Below are 15,154 nucleotides of genomic sequence, written 5' to 3' on the forward strand. Positions count from 1 at the left end.
GAAAATGCTTTGTGTGGTATCTAAACTGCCACTCCAGTTAATTCCACATTTTTGAAGAGATAGAGAGATTCCTCTTTTCTCATTTTATTTTTGGTCTGTACTGCTTTGGGGACATGTTTAAGGATGCAAACTGCAGGCAGTGACTAATGAAGTGTCTCAGATGTCTTTCCATGATAAGACAGTCACCAGTGTGGAAAATAGTGTACTTCTTCTGAGGGGAATTTTGTCTCTTGCTTTCTGCTATAAGGGACCCACTTTCCTGTTCTTTATTTTAGGCTTCAGCAGAGAAGGAAGATTTGGGGGTTTTTAGGCAAGTCAGAAGGACTGTTTTTTCTAGAGCTTCAGCAGCTTCTCAGCACTGTGATGCTGGGATGGACTTTCTTTCCAAGTTTCCCCAGCCTCAGCTGTTACATATTTACCTGGCTTCATCTTGTCACCCTGGGCTGTGCCACCGCTTGGTAAGGCTTGCCAGCCCTGTGGCTCTGGTGGCTCATCTGTTGAGCTGAGTGATTTGGCCAGAGCAGGGGCACAGGTCAGTGTGGTACAACAACAGCAGCCCCAAGCCTGCTGATATGCAGTTAGGCAGCTGTTTCCAGTGCATGGATCAGCTCTTGGGATTTGTGTGATGACAGCAGCAATTGCTGCTCCCTAAGTTTTGCATGGATGCAGTGTAGGATCTCTGGTTGCTTGTGATATAGCAATATGGAGATTTTATTTTTCAAAACGTTGGTGTTGATAGGTAACAGGACTGTCCACCAGTAGAAGCTACTGAAGAGGAGATATGGAAGCCGGGGCAGAATATGGGAAGGAAGCAGAAAGAAGAAAATAAAATTGATACAGGGTAATTGTGGGATGGAAGGGGAGGTGGGACATTGGCTTTTATGGGGAGTTACTAGTGTGGGTCCAGGGAGGAATAGCTACGAATTGTCTGTGGAATTATTTGATCCATGTTGGCACTTTGAGGCTGCTTTGTGGTGGCTGGAACCCAGCTCTGCTCCAGGAGTTCCCCAGCGATTACAGGTTCCTGGTAAGGTGAACTGAGACCTTGAAATGAGGCAATGTTCAGCACCCAGGCTGCTGTGCCACTGCTCCTGCCAGTGGTGCTGGTGATGTCAGTGTGAGAAACATGCAGCAGTCAGAGCGTGCTCTGCCCAGCTCCTTCTGTCTTTCAGGTTCTTTCTCCTCTTAAATGGTCCTTCTCAGGGTTGTTGATTCCCTGAGATTCTCCTTGGGGTTGCTGTTCCCCATGGTACTAAGGGTTCCCCCAAGGTTGCTGTTCCCTGGGAGTTTCCCCTGGGTTGCTGTTCCCAGAGGTAATAAGGTTTTCAGTCTTCTCTTTGCCCTAAGTGTTTCACACCAGAGGTAGAGACGACAAGTTGAGTTTGCCGGTGCACATTTCCAAGGTTGTTTATTCTTCATTATCTCAGTTCTTTCTCAGCTCTGCAAGGCATCCCCAGCAGAGCAGGACACGCGGCAGACTGGGTGCATCAGAAAGCCCCACACCTTATGTACGGTACCTTTGACCCAACCACCGTCCACGATGTACTTTTTATTTACAAAACTGTACCAATACCTACTACCTATGCTAACATGTCATTTCTACTCTAAACCAATCCTTGAGATCCAGCTCAGCAGAAAATGGGGGACGAGAGCAAGAACAAGGAGCACAGGGGCCACTCCCCAATTCCTCCATCTTGCCTCTTCAACCCCATATACTGAGAATCCTAGATTCTACATTTACATTCTATGATAAACTAAATACTACTTATTTTGAATTTTCTCAGCTTGTGATTCTTCATACAATGTGGGCATTCACTCCCATGGACAGGGATCAGAGGCAGTGTCCTCCTGGGCTCTGTGTGAGGCTGGTTGACCCCCTCGTACAGATCCCAAACCCCCGTCTGGTCTCCAAACCCTCCAGGATGGCCAGAGGGATGTTCTAGACTCCAACAGGTCCTGTGTGGTGCACTCACGGCCAATGATGGATCCTATGCTTAATGCTGCATTCCCAGAAAATAAGCAGTTCAGCACCGAACCAGTGCTTAGCTGCACTCTCAGACAGAACTACCCTTGCAAAAATGAGCTTCAGGCCCTCCAATGCATTGTTTGACCAGGGGTATCCCAGCCTCCTTTGTTTGAGACTCTCATGTAAGGAATCCAAATGGGTTTTTTGAAAAGGGTCATTAACAGACAGTCCTGCAGAACCCCTGAATATGTTTGTTGTCGTGAACTGCAAACACAGGTACGTGTGATGTTACTTGATCTTGGCATTTAGTACCTGTCCAAGCACTGACCTTCGAGTTGTAAGGCATTGAAAATTTATAATGTATCATGCCAGAGTTGATTCCTCTTCCTCTGACTCCAAGAGCTTTTCTCCTTGCAAGCATTTCAGTATCCTAAGCTAGGCTTCAGGATTTTTTTTTTTTTAAATGGTTAAAGAAACACGATCAGGTCAGTTTTGGCCCTCTAGTGTAGTTATTAGCTAGTAGCAAACTTATTGGAATCACTTGATGATTAAAAAAAAAAGTGATCAAGTGAAGTCTTTTAGACTTTTTCTGAAAAAATCAAACATGCCTTTGCCCATCATGCTTACAATCTTGGTACTGCAGTCCTGAAATCCTGTCAAGGAGAAAGGCTTAAAAGTATGGACAATATGAAACTAATTAGCTTGCTGTCATTGTCCAAGCTGAATTGAAGTGCTGAAAGAAAATAAACATTCACAATGAAACACAGCATGGATCTAAACAAATTCTTTTAGCTTTAGTAATAATCTGTAGGGCTTCCTTATGAAAGTAATGACAGGAGAATGTTTTATTTTGAGCTGTGTTTGTGCTCTGACACCATCACCGCTGAAGCGGCGCAGCTCAGCATGGACCTGCTCTTGCCACAGAGGGAAGGCCGGGCTCTCTCCTGTCCAAAGTGTTTCCTTTTGCAGGCAATCATGGTAGCTGCATGTGTCTACTAAGCATGCAACTGCACACATGGTTTTTGATTTGGACTCCTGCCTTTTAAAGATCAGGCCGTGAGTGATTATGGTTTTCAAATTTGCTTTGGAACTGGTATGATCCCTGAGAGTGCCTTCATTTCCAGAGTAGCTGGTTAATGGATTTCTCTTTAGATAAAGAAATTTCTGTACTCTGGCCTGAGTGGAACTTGTCAGCTGCAGGAAGGATTGTAGCTGCAGTTATGTGTGCTGTGAAGTTCCCAAAATTCCCACTGCCACCTTCACTTAAACATCCCCCAGCCTTGCTATAAACAAGTGAGAGACACTCACCCTGCACCCTGGCTGGGAGCCAGGGATAGCAGAGCTGAGAGACAGAAGGGGAGAACAGAAAATAGTGTCAACTCATGAATCATCTCAGTGAGGATCGACACCCACCATTCACTAAACCAGACAAACCTGGGGTTGCTGCTTAGTAAGCAGTTATTTCTAGTCCACATTACAATGTGCAAGTGAGCTGAAAAGGCAGCAAAGGACCAGTGGCAGACAAGTGCCTGTGCCTCATGCACAAAGGGCACCTTCTTGGCCTGTCCTGTTGCAGCAAGATACCTGTATGGCTGTGGATGTAGTGTGTGAGGCTCTTGGCTGGTTTTGGATGGTCTCCTAAGGTGACAAAGTTTATGTAATCGTGCTGTTTACCACAAGGCCCTTCTGGCAACTTTTGAACATGTGGAACAGTTTCAACCAAATTTGAGAGAAGAGCAGAAATTCCCAAGATTGTTACATTTCTGCAGGTTTTGTGAGGTTCCACAGCTGGACAGAAGAATCAGACCAGGCTCAGTGCCAAGCCATGGAAAAGACATGGAGAGTGCAGCTGGTTTGGAAACTGCCCAGTGATGTCCAGGCACCCTGTATATGCAGGGGGTGTGTGTTAGTACCACAGGCAGCACACACATGCATCAGAATTAGCTGGAACCAGGAATGGGAGAGGTGGGAAGAGGAGCCAGGATTAATGCCATGTGGGAGAGGCATTCAAAGGCAGGGGACACCAGTGTGGAAACTGGCTCACCTGCTGTTTTCTTGTGTTCCAAGATCCTTATCTAGACCAGCTTGTGGTTCTTAATACTGGAAAGAAATCTTGACAGTCTGTGCTCATGAGTGAAGATTTAGATACACCTCTCTGCAGCTTCATGCACTCGAGTATAAGACTCACTTGATTGGTTCCATTTCCTAAGCTCTTCTTTAATCAGACTCGAAGCTTGAAAGCAATGCCTGCATCCTGAGTGACTTTGCAGGGATTTAGGTGCAACCCATCAGCTCTTGGCAGGTTTTCAAGGTGGCATGGCTTCTTTTTTGTGCTAAGTTTTCACTGCCTGGTCTATGTATGCTGTCTCCTTGCACCAGGTCTGTGGGGCAACAAAGACTAGAGGGATGCTACATAGCAGCTGAAGTTTCTTTTGGGTGCTGCTTATGCAAAAACTTCATGGACCCACAGCCTTATGTCTGCTTTTTTTTTGGGGGGGGCGGGGGGGGTGTGTGGCATAAGCAGCCTCATACACAAGGAGGAACCATAGTTTTCCATAGTTTTCCATAGTTTTTCCCTTTTGGAGCACATCACTACATTACTCTGGGAGGGCTGTAGCTCAGCTTTGCAAGGTGACCTGCTGTACAGCTGTTGCCAGTGGATCCTTGAGATTATTTGCATACCTTGGGAGTTGCTCCTTCATCTGTGCCACACTGCAGCTCGTGTCATCTGAGCTGATCTGCTGAGCTGGCCGTGTGCTCTGTGGGTCTGGGGTCACCTTGACTGTCCACCCTCCTCTCTGGATCTGCAGCACATGGCCTCTTGTCTGTGGTTCCAGGGTGTAGCCAGCCTCTCTGGTTGCCATGCTCCCTGTTTCTGCAAGGTTATACAAGGAAAGCTGAAACTTTCTTGCTAGAGGCAGGGGAGCGAATTCAGTCTCTGGCAGACCTGGAACAATGAACAGCTTGGAGAAGGTGTGCTTCCAGGACACATGCCAGCACTGAACCAGCACCAGTGGCAGGTTTACAGAAGTGCCACGGGCAAAACGAGAGCTCTGGCAATTCACAAGCTCCCCGGGTTTGACAGGCAATCATCCAGCCTCACCTCTTGTGTAAGACTGGCCCCTTCATTTCAAGTAGTTACCTCTGTCCCACACCCAATAAGACGGGCTTGCCAGCAGTGCTTTTGGGAGGTTAACCAGCCCCAGTACAGAATCCAGTGGAGACAGGGGATCTACCGTGTGCACCCATTGATCAGCCACTCTACAGAACAGTGTTCTATTCCTAATCAGAGCTTGCCTGCTAATGGCATCTGGCTGTGGTTCCTGTTCTTCCTTTCTTCAGGAGATTAAAGACTTTTTGAATGCTCCATGTTTACTCTCTGGGATTACAGTGGAATAAAGACACTTTCTTCTAGTGCTCAAGACGCTAAACAGGCTGAGCTTACTGTGGGGCTTATAGTGCAGCTCTCAGCCACTGCAGTCTCTCTTCCTCCTCCATTCCCCAGTGGTCAACCTCCCTTTTAAAGTAGGGAAGTGATGCTTTTTCCAGTGTGTACACTGGCATCCGTGTACTTTCCTTTACCCCTACCCACTATTTCTTCTCTGACTGTCTGCTATGAGGACTCAGGCTGGATTTTAACCCATATTCCCAGTGGGAAGTGCTTGGAGCTATTTTATATGATGCAAGGTGCATGCTGAATCAGAGAGGGACAAAACCAGCAGTAACAAAATCTCTTTGGAGTTGCAAGGGCCAAAAGGAATTAATCACTGCAGGGAAATGGGCCCTCTCGTCTACACAGAGGGTGGGAGAGAGAGAAAAGGAAGTGCCTTAGAATGGAGAAAGGAAAGAAAGGTCCTTGCAGTGTCCCTGTCAGTACTAAAATAAATCTCCAAAGAGGGAGAGAGGGGAAACAATAGCAGCAGAAAGCTGCCAGAGCAATGGAAGAGCAGAGCCCTAGGAGCAGATCTCTTCCTGGTGAAAGGCTGCCAGCTCGGGATCTTTGTGGTTAGTTTGCTTTTGAACCTAGTAACTTCTGGCATGCACTTGCCTTTCTCATCCGGGGACTGCTTGCTAAATAGGCAGAGTGGTGATACTGAGGGCAATATCCTAGCAGGAATGTAGCTGAGCCATCGGATCAAATACTGGATTTGAACTAATCCAGTCCTGTTTTGGAGCAACTAAACTGTCTGGTGGGCTGGAAAAACCCTGGGGAACCTTGACTAAGGTTGCTAGAGAGCAATGTAGCAGGGAGTTTCCATCCAAAAAGGATCCAGGCAACATGTCCTCACAGTAAACAGAAGACAGCTTTGCACTTCTGTGATCCTCAAGCATAAGAGGGAGTAGATGAGGCTGCTGGGAACAGGCTGACAGCCCTGGGATGTTTTATACTGACAGAGCACATCTGTAGAGCAGAGCTGCCAGGCTGTCATGCAAACCCACGGGGGGCTATTTCAAGCACATGCTCTCTGCAGCTCTGGGGCTCCTCACACCTTCCTGGGCTTGACTGCAGGCAGGGCAGCAGGTCTAACCACTGGCATTATTAACAGCAAAGCTGACATCTGTGCTGGCCAGTGGAACAGCCCAGGCATTCGGTTTGTTTATTTTTCTTCTGCCTTTGGCACTTTTTCTCTCTACAGAAGGCACCCTGAGTGCGTTGCTAACACACTGCTTGGGATAAGCACTAAATGAAACTTCCACTATTTTGAGGAACGCAGCTCAGGCATTTTTTTAAATGACTGCTGCTTTTTTGTGATTCTTGGACAAATTGAAACTAAAACCTCTTAGCTGACACAGTGTTTTTGTCTGTTGTGCTGGTAGGCTGCTCTGTGGCTGCAAATCTCCACCATACTCAGATTCTGCTCTCACTTGGCCTAATTTGACACTCTGGGCTAATTTCATTAATGTCAGTGGAGACATTTCCTCTTTATGCTGGTGCAGAGCTAGTTTGGACATCAGCCCCATCATACCTAGAGGAGAGCTGTAACTATCAAGATATGTGCAACAGAGGTTCTGGAGTGCAGAATGTGAGCACATAACTGCTAGGGACTAGAAGGAGCTGCTCTCCTCCCTCCAGCTTGCAAGTAGCTTTGCCAAGAGCAGGTTTTCAACTGGGAGCTGTTAATTTGCCCAGGACCTGCTCTGCAGCACTAGGGAAACTGAGCTTTGCATTGACCTTGGCCTGGTTGGAGACAGCCTTCAGAGGCACCAACTCTCCTCCTTCCTCTTCCTACTTCCAAGCCTACCTGTCAGCATCCTGGTGCCTGGCATCATGAGCTGCTTGCTTTCTCGGTCTTAAAAACAGTGGGCTCAGAATGTTAGGCTCTTTGGAGCAATTAGAGTCTATTTTTAGCTGAGCTGCTTTTGAGGGCATTTGCGTAGGAATAGGTACAGTGTCCAGGGATGAGATCTTGGAGGCTTGTGACTGCTAAAATGCTGAACAGAGGTCTGGTGTGTCTGGCAGTGGGGTTCACTGGTCCCTCTGGGGGTGTTGCAGGGAGGGGGCTGGGGTGGGTGTAGCTGGTCATGTGTATCAGCAGCCAAAACCTGGTGTTGTAATGTCTGAGACGCACTGAGTTTGGAAAAGACCCCGATGATATCACCCTGCAGAACTGTTAATAATGCAGGAAAGGAAATGTTCACAAGGCTTTTCCAGATCTTTAATAGAGAGGAATTAATACTCTCTCTTCCTATGCCCATTGCTCTGTTTGGAAATGGCTTTCTCTCAGCACCAGGCATCAAAAAGGATGTTTCTTTCCCTTTTCTTTCTTCTCTTTGTTGTTGCAATCTCCCCACCACATGTAGCAGTGAGTGTTGAGGGCAAAGAGTATGAGAGCCGTAGCTCTTCTGCATGAGTTCCCTGTGAGGACACTGAACTCTGCATACCATCCTTCAGTTTTGCTTAATCCACTTCCAGAAGAGATAAACAAGCAATGGTGCTTTTACTGCTGCCACAGATTATGCAAAAAAGAGAATTAGTTTTGCAGGAGCTCTCCCATGCTACTTTTCCTTTGTGGCTCCACTGTCTCTGCAGCTCTCCATACCCCACAGCAACCCAGCATGACCACCAGCCCTTGTCAGAGCTCTTTCCCAATCCTGCAATGGAGACCTGCCTGACTGCTAGACATTCCTTGTTCATTGTGGCTGTAGCCTGCTGCTTAAGAAAGCATCTCTTCCTTGGAAGTGGGGAGCAACACCATGCAGAGATTGCTTAGTTGCTCTCATCTCTGCTTTTTATCATGATCCACCTACTGTCACAAGATCCTTGGGAGAGCAGGCAGTAGACGTCCAAAGCTGGAGGCAGTTAATGTGAATTAAGTGAGCAGTACTCCACATGGCACAAGGAGCATGAAGAATGATGTCAACTAGCGACTGCATGAACTAGGCAATTATCTCTGCGATTTTTCTCAACCAAAATGTGAAGAAGAACTCAATGCAATCAGACTTGTAGGCTGACTGGGCTGGTGTGTCATGCTGAGAACAAGTGAAAATAGGGCCTGTTAATCTGCTTTGCTGGGGGAGCCTTCTCTTGCAGCCAGCTGCTCATTGCCAATGCACAGAAACTTGCTTCCCCTTCCCTAGTGCATGGACTGGTCTTCCTTCTGCCATCTGTGATGGATGAGATCAGTGTGGAGCTCCCGCCCTCCTGCATGCAAGAGAGCCGAAGTCCTCGGCAATTTGAGAAAGGGGCAAAGCAGGTAACAACTGTGGCTTCCGCAAAACTTCGTGTCCTGGACTCATAGATTCCAGCATGGACTGGCCTGCCAAATGGCTGAAAAAGGACTGTGATAATTTGTTTATGCTTGTGAGCAGCAACGTGTAGCAAGCAAGGTCCTACCCTTACGGAAACAGAAAGATAAGACGGAATCAATTTTGTAATAGCTTGCACTATTTTTGGGCTGCAGCCCAAAGGACTGCAGTGGGGAGCAAGTCAGGCAGGAGGCCTGTGTTACTTTAGGCTGTGAGAAAGGCCAGTGTGATTTTCCTCTTTAGGAGGGGAATGAGGATCTCTCTTGAACAATTTAACAAATATTGTGATCTGAACTGGGGGCAATTGGAGGTGTTGACAGACAGGGGAGTTAGATTGAACATAATGCTAACCAGCCAAAAGATGACATAGGTGGGGGAAGCATTGCTGTCTCCAAACATCTGTGAGGAGATGGAGATTGCGTTAGCAAAAGGGGAAAATTTAGCCTTAGCATCAGGAAAGTACTTCCTAGAAGTGAACTGTGTCTCCGCAGGGAGGGGGTGGGAGTCCCATATCTGGCAAGATGGAAACAGCAGTAATAATGAATCTGATTACTTGCTATGTAATGATAACAAATAATGTAAAATGAGTCTTGATAAAGAGCTAGATTTCTCTGATAGCAACAAAATGCACAAGCCAGGGATGAGCAGGGTGGGACTTGGCAGGCATCTGATGCTGACAAGGGTGCACCTGGGAGTTCTGTTGACTTCCTTGAGTCACAAAGCCTTTATTTACGTTTTTGTTCACTTAATACTTCAAAGCAGAGATAAGTTCAATTCCTGGCCCTTTCTCTGAGGTTTTTCATTTGAAGGAGAAGTCTGGTACAGCAGTGATCAGTTTGTGCTTTATTTGCTGGCAGTGGGATCCCAGAGACCTGCCCCCACCAGCTTGATCCATTCACATGCTGTTTGGAATGGAAGGATCTCCCAGCAAAGAATGCAGAAAGGCAAATGTACATTTTGGTTGGGGGCTGTTCTATGAGATGAGCCAAGGGCTGGAGTGGGGTCTTAAATGGACAATCACATGCAGGAATATGTGAGAATCATCTTCTCTGAGATGTGGCCAAGATCCTAGACACCCTGGCAAAAGGAGCCCTCCTAGAGAGCAAGTGGAGTTATAGATGAGGAGAGCAGCTTGGTCTACGGACCCAAGTGAGCCCCAGACACCCACACTACAGAGCCTAGGCCCCAGGTTTCTCTGCAGCTGGTTTCTTGGAAACACACAAGCATCAATCTCCTATTAATACACCACTCAAAAAAATGGGGTTAAGGCCAGTGTGTGGGGCTTTTGGTTGCTGATGAGCCCTTGATTTGCTTTGGTAACCCAGGAGCAAGATGGCAGTGTTTAATTTTCTTTCCAAACTTAATGCCTTGTTTTTGTTTGGCATGGTTTATAGTGCCAGCCCTGGAGTGTTAAATTGTGAAAGGGGAATGCCCTTCACCTGTGCCCTTACCCCCTGTGCCCCTACACTTGGTCTGCTGATGGTTATGCCCTAAACAGTAATCATAAAATAAGAGGAAAATCATGACTGAGGAGGTGCTGGGAGAACTGTGCCATTCCTGGTGCATCACCTGCCCCACGAGTGGAAGAGAAAATGGGTGACTTAGGGCCTGGGAGCACAGCTGGGCCAGTCGTTTTACAGGGTCCAGATTCAGAGTGCTGAATGGGGGTCAGCCTCTGTCCACAACAAGCTTTGTAAGGGCTGAAGGAGAGGAGTTTCCAGCCCTGCTTTACAGCAGCCCTGCAGCACAAAAATGTGAGCCATGGGCAAACATGGGGAAAAGAAGACAATGAGCTGGTGGTTGAAGACATTTTTTACCCTGAAGCACATTTGTTGGAGTACACAAGGAGTCCTCTCACAGTCCATAGGAAAGCAAGCACAAAGGGAAAATAAACTCTAAGGATCAGGCACCTGAACAGCCAGGGCAGCAAGGCTGTTGTCCGCAGTTCCCTCAAAATAGGCTGTGTCATTTCAGAGACACTTCCACCCTGTCTAGTCCTGCCGCCTTCATCCCTGAACAGCCCCTGTGCTCCTGCCAGGTACTTGTTGAACTGCCATGTGGAGCCTGGGGGAGCTGAGTGCAGTGGGGAAAGGGTGAAAAGTGGGAGCTGGCTTGGATGTGGTGGCCAGCATGGGCAGGAGGAACACAGCATGTGTGCCTGGAGACCCACCTGGGTCTGTGGAGATCCACCTGAGGAGGCTCCCTGCTTCCCCAGGATCTTATGAGATGGCTACAAACCTTTGCTTCTAAGGATGCTTCCAATTGCCCTGATGTGCAAACTATACCTCCTCTTCCTCTATGGCCCTTCCTCAGCTAAAGGCTCTCTTCTTTTTTGTGCTGTGAAGGGTTCAGCTCCCTGTGTCCTTGAGGCTGAAATGATGAAAGTAATACCCAATGCTCTCAGGCCTGTTTTCCACCATAAGGAGCCATGTGGTTTACCCAGAGCCAGCTCAGTATGTGGAAATGGATCAAGAGGAGTGGCCAGTCAGGGGACAGAGCCAACCTGCAATGGCAGCATACCTCCTGTGCAAAATTTGGTGGTTAACTTTTCTCTCAGGTGTGACAAATAGACAAAGGGATCCCAGCTGACAGCATGCACACCATGTGCTGTGTGGAAGGAACCTCAGAGCTGTGTGGAATTCATTAGGAGTGTCACCTGTCACTTTCGTCTGGGTTGTGGGCCTGGCTGAGAGCTGACCAATTGTCCCACCAGATCCATCTCTTTTTTGTGATAGAGGTATCTAAACCAAGCAGGACCTGAGCTCACCTGTACTGAAAGAGCTCCCATGTCTGGCTCCTGGACTGGTGTGGCACTGCTCAGGAATGCTGCACACTGGAAGGCCAAACTAATCCTGCCACAAGGAGAGGAACCACCACAGCCAGCACAGGCAGCCTGGCTTTGCACACCGCTCATGAGGACAAGCACTTGGGGAATGGTCATCTCTGAACCCTCCTCCTAGTGTGCTGCTACAGCCTGGCCTGATTTAAAAGCTGGATAATAAAATGTCTAAAGAAATAATGGAGAGTCCCCTGAGGCCAATACTGGGAATGGTCTGGAGTGCAAATTTTCCTCATTGCCTCCCTGAAGCAGACTTGCCCTGGGTGCCATGAGGGCCATGGAGAAGTTAACTCTGCAGCTGGGAAGACATCTGCCATTTGGTGAGGATAGGTTCTTTCCACAGAGGCTGCTAATTCTGCATGACCTAATCTGGGTTTGTTGCTTCTCTGCACTGTGAGTCACAGTGTGCACAGTCCTTTGGTCACTGTGGCAGGCTGCAGGACTTCACAGTGGCCTTTTGCTCTTCCTACAGACAATGACTGTCTTTGACTTGGCTGTCATGTGCTGTTTGATGCTTTCCATTTATATCTAATAAGATCACCACAATCTGCAGCAACTGTAGGTTGTCATACTAAGGTCTTCTCAGCAACAAGAAATACATTAGCTGGTCAGGAATCACACTGGTCCAGAACAAAGACTGTATGAAAAAAAAATCCCCAAAGGAGCCACTGATAACTCTTAGGAACTGAAAGCCTTAGTGTGGCTGTCTTGTGCAGGTAACACTTTACAGAGCTGGGTGGAGGGGGAAAAACTTCTGGCATAGAAATAAAGCAGAAGTTGATAATTCATTGAAAGGTAAGTGCTGTCTTCCTTATCAGCCTGCCCAGCACCCATGGAAAAGCTGGTGCCATCAGTAAATCCAGCCTCATGACCAGAGGACTCTCTACCCCACCCTGCACCTACTGGGACAGCTGAGCCCTGAGACTCTGCAGATTCCCAAGCTGCAAGCACTGGGATGTGGGTACCAGATTAGCTCTTTTTATTTCCTTTCATTTAGCAGGATCCTGCAGAGCTGGGTAGCTGCCAGTCAGTCTGTCAAGACGTGAACTATTTTGGGAATTTTTATGATGGAACAATATTTTTTTGGTAAACAAACGGAAAGCTGTTAAACAGGGACCTTCACCTCACAGCTCCCGGTTCAGCTCCCTCGCTGCTGTGATGCCACAGTGACTGTACTGTCCACTCTGCAGAGCTCCCTTCATGGTTCCTACAGGGGCAAAACAAATAGCAGCTCTTTTTTTTTTTTTTTTCCTTTTCAGTAACTCCTCAACAACAACAACAAAAAAACCCCCCAAAAAACAAAAAAACCCCAAAAAAACCAAAAACCAAAAAAACAAAAAACAAAAAAACCCCACAACAAACAAACAAAAAAAAAACACCACGAAAAAAACAACAAAAAAACAAAACAAAAATACTTCCCCCCCAAAAAACCCAACCCAAAAAAGTCCCAAAACAAACAACAACAACCACCAAACCCTAAAACCCACCAACCAAGGAAACAAACAAACAAACAAAAACCCCAACCCAGAAAACAACAGAGAGAGAAGAAAAAGAACAAATTTGCTTTAATCAGCAGAAGAATTTTCTTGGTGGTCTTAACCCCTGACACACCTGAGGGCAAGCTGTATATTGTCTCTGTGTGTCATGTTATCTGACTGTGTAGCAGCTAGCCACATCCCAGGCTGGATTTCCTCAGGGCTACTGGTGGCACATGAATCCAACCCACAGTGGCCGACTGTGTCCAACAGGAAGACTTAGTTTTCCACAGTATCTGTTAATAGGAAGCCCTGATGGAGTCACAGAGTGCACAGAGGAAGATATTTGTCTGGAAGAATTGAGCAGGGAAAGAAAGGGCAGAAACATTTCCCACTCTAAAATGGACGTAACATGTTGCTCAGGGGAAAAACCCTTTAGGGGCCAGTGAGTCCTTCTTGCTGCCATAGGCTAAAATTAGTTTCACTATTCCAAGGTACTGGGGCAGTGGAGAATCTAGTCATACATGGGCTATATCTGCCCCAGCCTTTGGGGGAACTGATTGATGGCTATCAGTTGGAATGAGCCAAGCCATTTGTCTGCGCCACATGTTTTATCCATGCCACAAAGGCAGTTTGTGGTTTTCCTTGGTTCCTGGAAAGTCCAGTCCAGTTTGTACAACACAGTCCCTACTGGCAGCCCATTAATTCCAGACCATGATGATTGCTGAAGAATCTCGAGGGATGCCATTCTTCCTCTCTCTCCCTGCCCCTTGATCCACTCTCAGACTTACCAAGGAGTTGTAGTTTGCCCCACTGACAACTCGCACAGTGGGGTCTTTTGCTTGCACCACACTGATTCTGCCTTGGGATCTCTCCTGTATCTCATTAACTGTTCTTACTCTGAGACTCTGCTACTAATGATTTCTTTGGAGGAGCCCTCAGTAAAGTTGAGTGTGGGCAAGTGCTCTTTCTCCCTGTCAGTAAGCGCACTTCCTCCCTGGCCAGCTGTCTGCCCTTCACTTGGGCAGATGCAACCCCTGCATTTCCCTCTCTTTTTGTTTTTTGTTTGCTTTTGCAGCCTCAGCAGGTCAGCTCTGGCCCTTATCCTTCTCCATTTCATTCTGATGCTTCCTGGGATTCTTCCTGTGTCCATGTGTGTGCATGAACCTCTTCTCACCTGTAGGTCTTCAGTACCCTCCCAGGGCAGCTTCCCCTGTTCCTGCTCTTCCTGCTCTCTGCACAGAGTGCCTTCCTTGGCTCCATGGTTTGCTCTCTGCCAGGTAGAGCAGAATTCATCAGGCCCCACTATGGGAGGGCCTGTGCTGTACGTGAGGACTGAGAGTCCCAGGACTGCTGGGAGGACACGGGCTGAACATCTTGGGAACAGCAGCAGTGATGTGGTGGGAGAGATGCACACCAGTCCTCAAGCTCTTTGGCATTTAAGGCACCCCCATTCTGCAGCTGAATGTACAGAGATGGATTTACTCAGATCTTTCAGATCCCAAGTGTGCATTTTAAACAGATATCTAAGCTGCCAGGAATCCTGCAGCCCATATCTGCTGTGACTACAGCTTCTGCTGTCAGCTATTGGAATCTCACTCCTATTTCCTCTTGAATTGGCTTCTCTGTCTTTACCCACTAGCATCTCCTCTCTTCATTGCACCCCACATATTTGCTAATTTAGCCCCCTGATTTGAACTTAAGAGTGCTTAGTTGGTCCATTTGCCCCAGAGAGAACATACTTGTCATCAGTAAATAGCTCAGGTCTCTTCCTTTTCATCTCTTTTCTCCTGAAATGTGTGTGCTCTTTTGTGGGTCTTTATCTCTTTAGTACTCAATGGCTTACTTAAATTGGTGTCGCTTATGCTGTCACTCCTATTCCTCCTGCTCAGCCTCATGCCTTCCCTAAAGAAGGCTTATCTTTCTGCTGCAGTTTTATTTCTCCATCTTTTCTCCATCTTAGTTTTCCCCAGGTTCAAGTGCACGTAGTTTTCTATGTAAGTCAGGGAGCTATGTTCAAAAGGATCATCACATGGGAGAGGGGACAATCCTACAAGTCATGGCAATGTGTTTTGCTTATGTTTATCTTGTGCCTCTTTGGGCCTTAGCCTATAGTTGTCCAGCTCT

The sequence above is a fragment of the Prinia subflava genome, chromosome 5 (assembly GCF_021018805.1).
Source record: "Prinia subflava isolate CZ2003 ecotype Zambia chromosome 5, Cam_Psub_1.2, whole genome shotgun sequence".
Taxonomy (NCBI): Eukaryota; Metazoa; Chordata; class Aves; order Passeriformes; family Cisticolidae; genus Prinia; species Prinia subflava.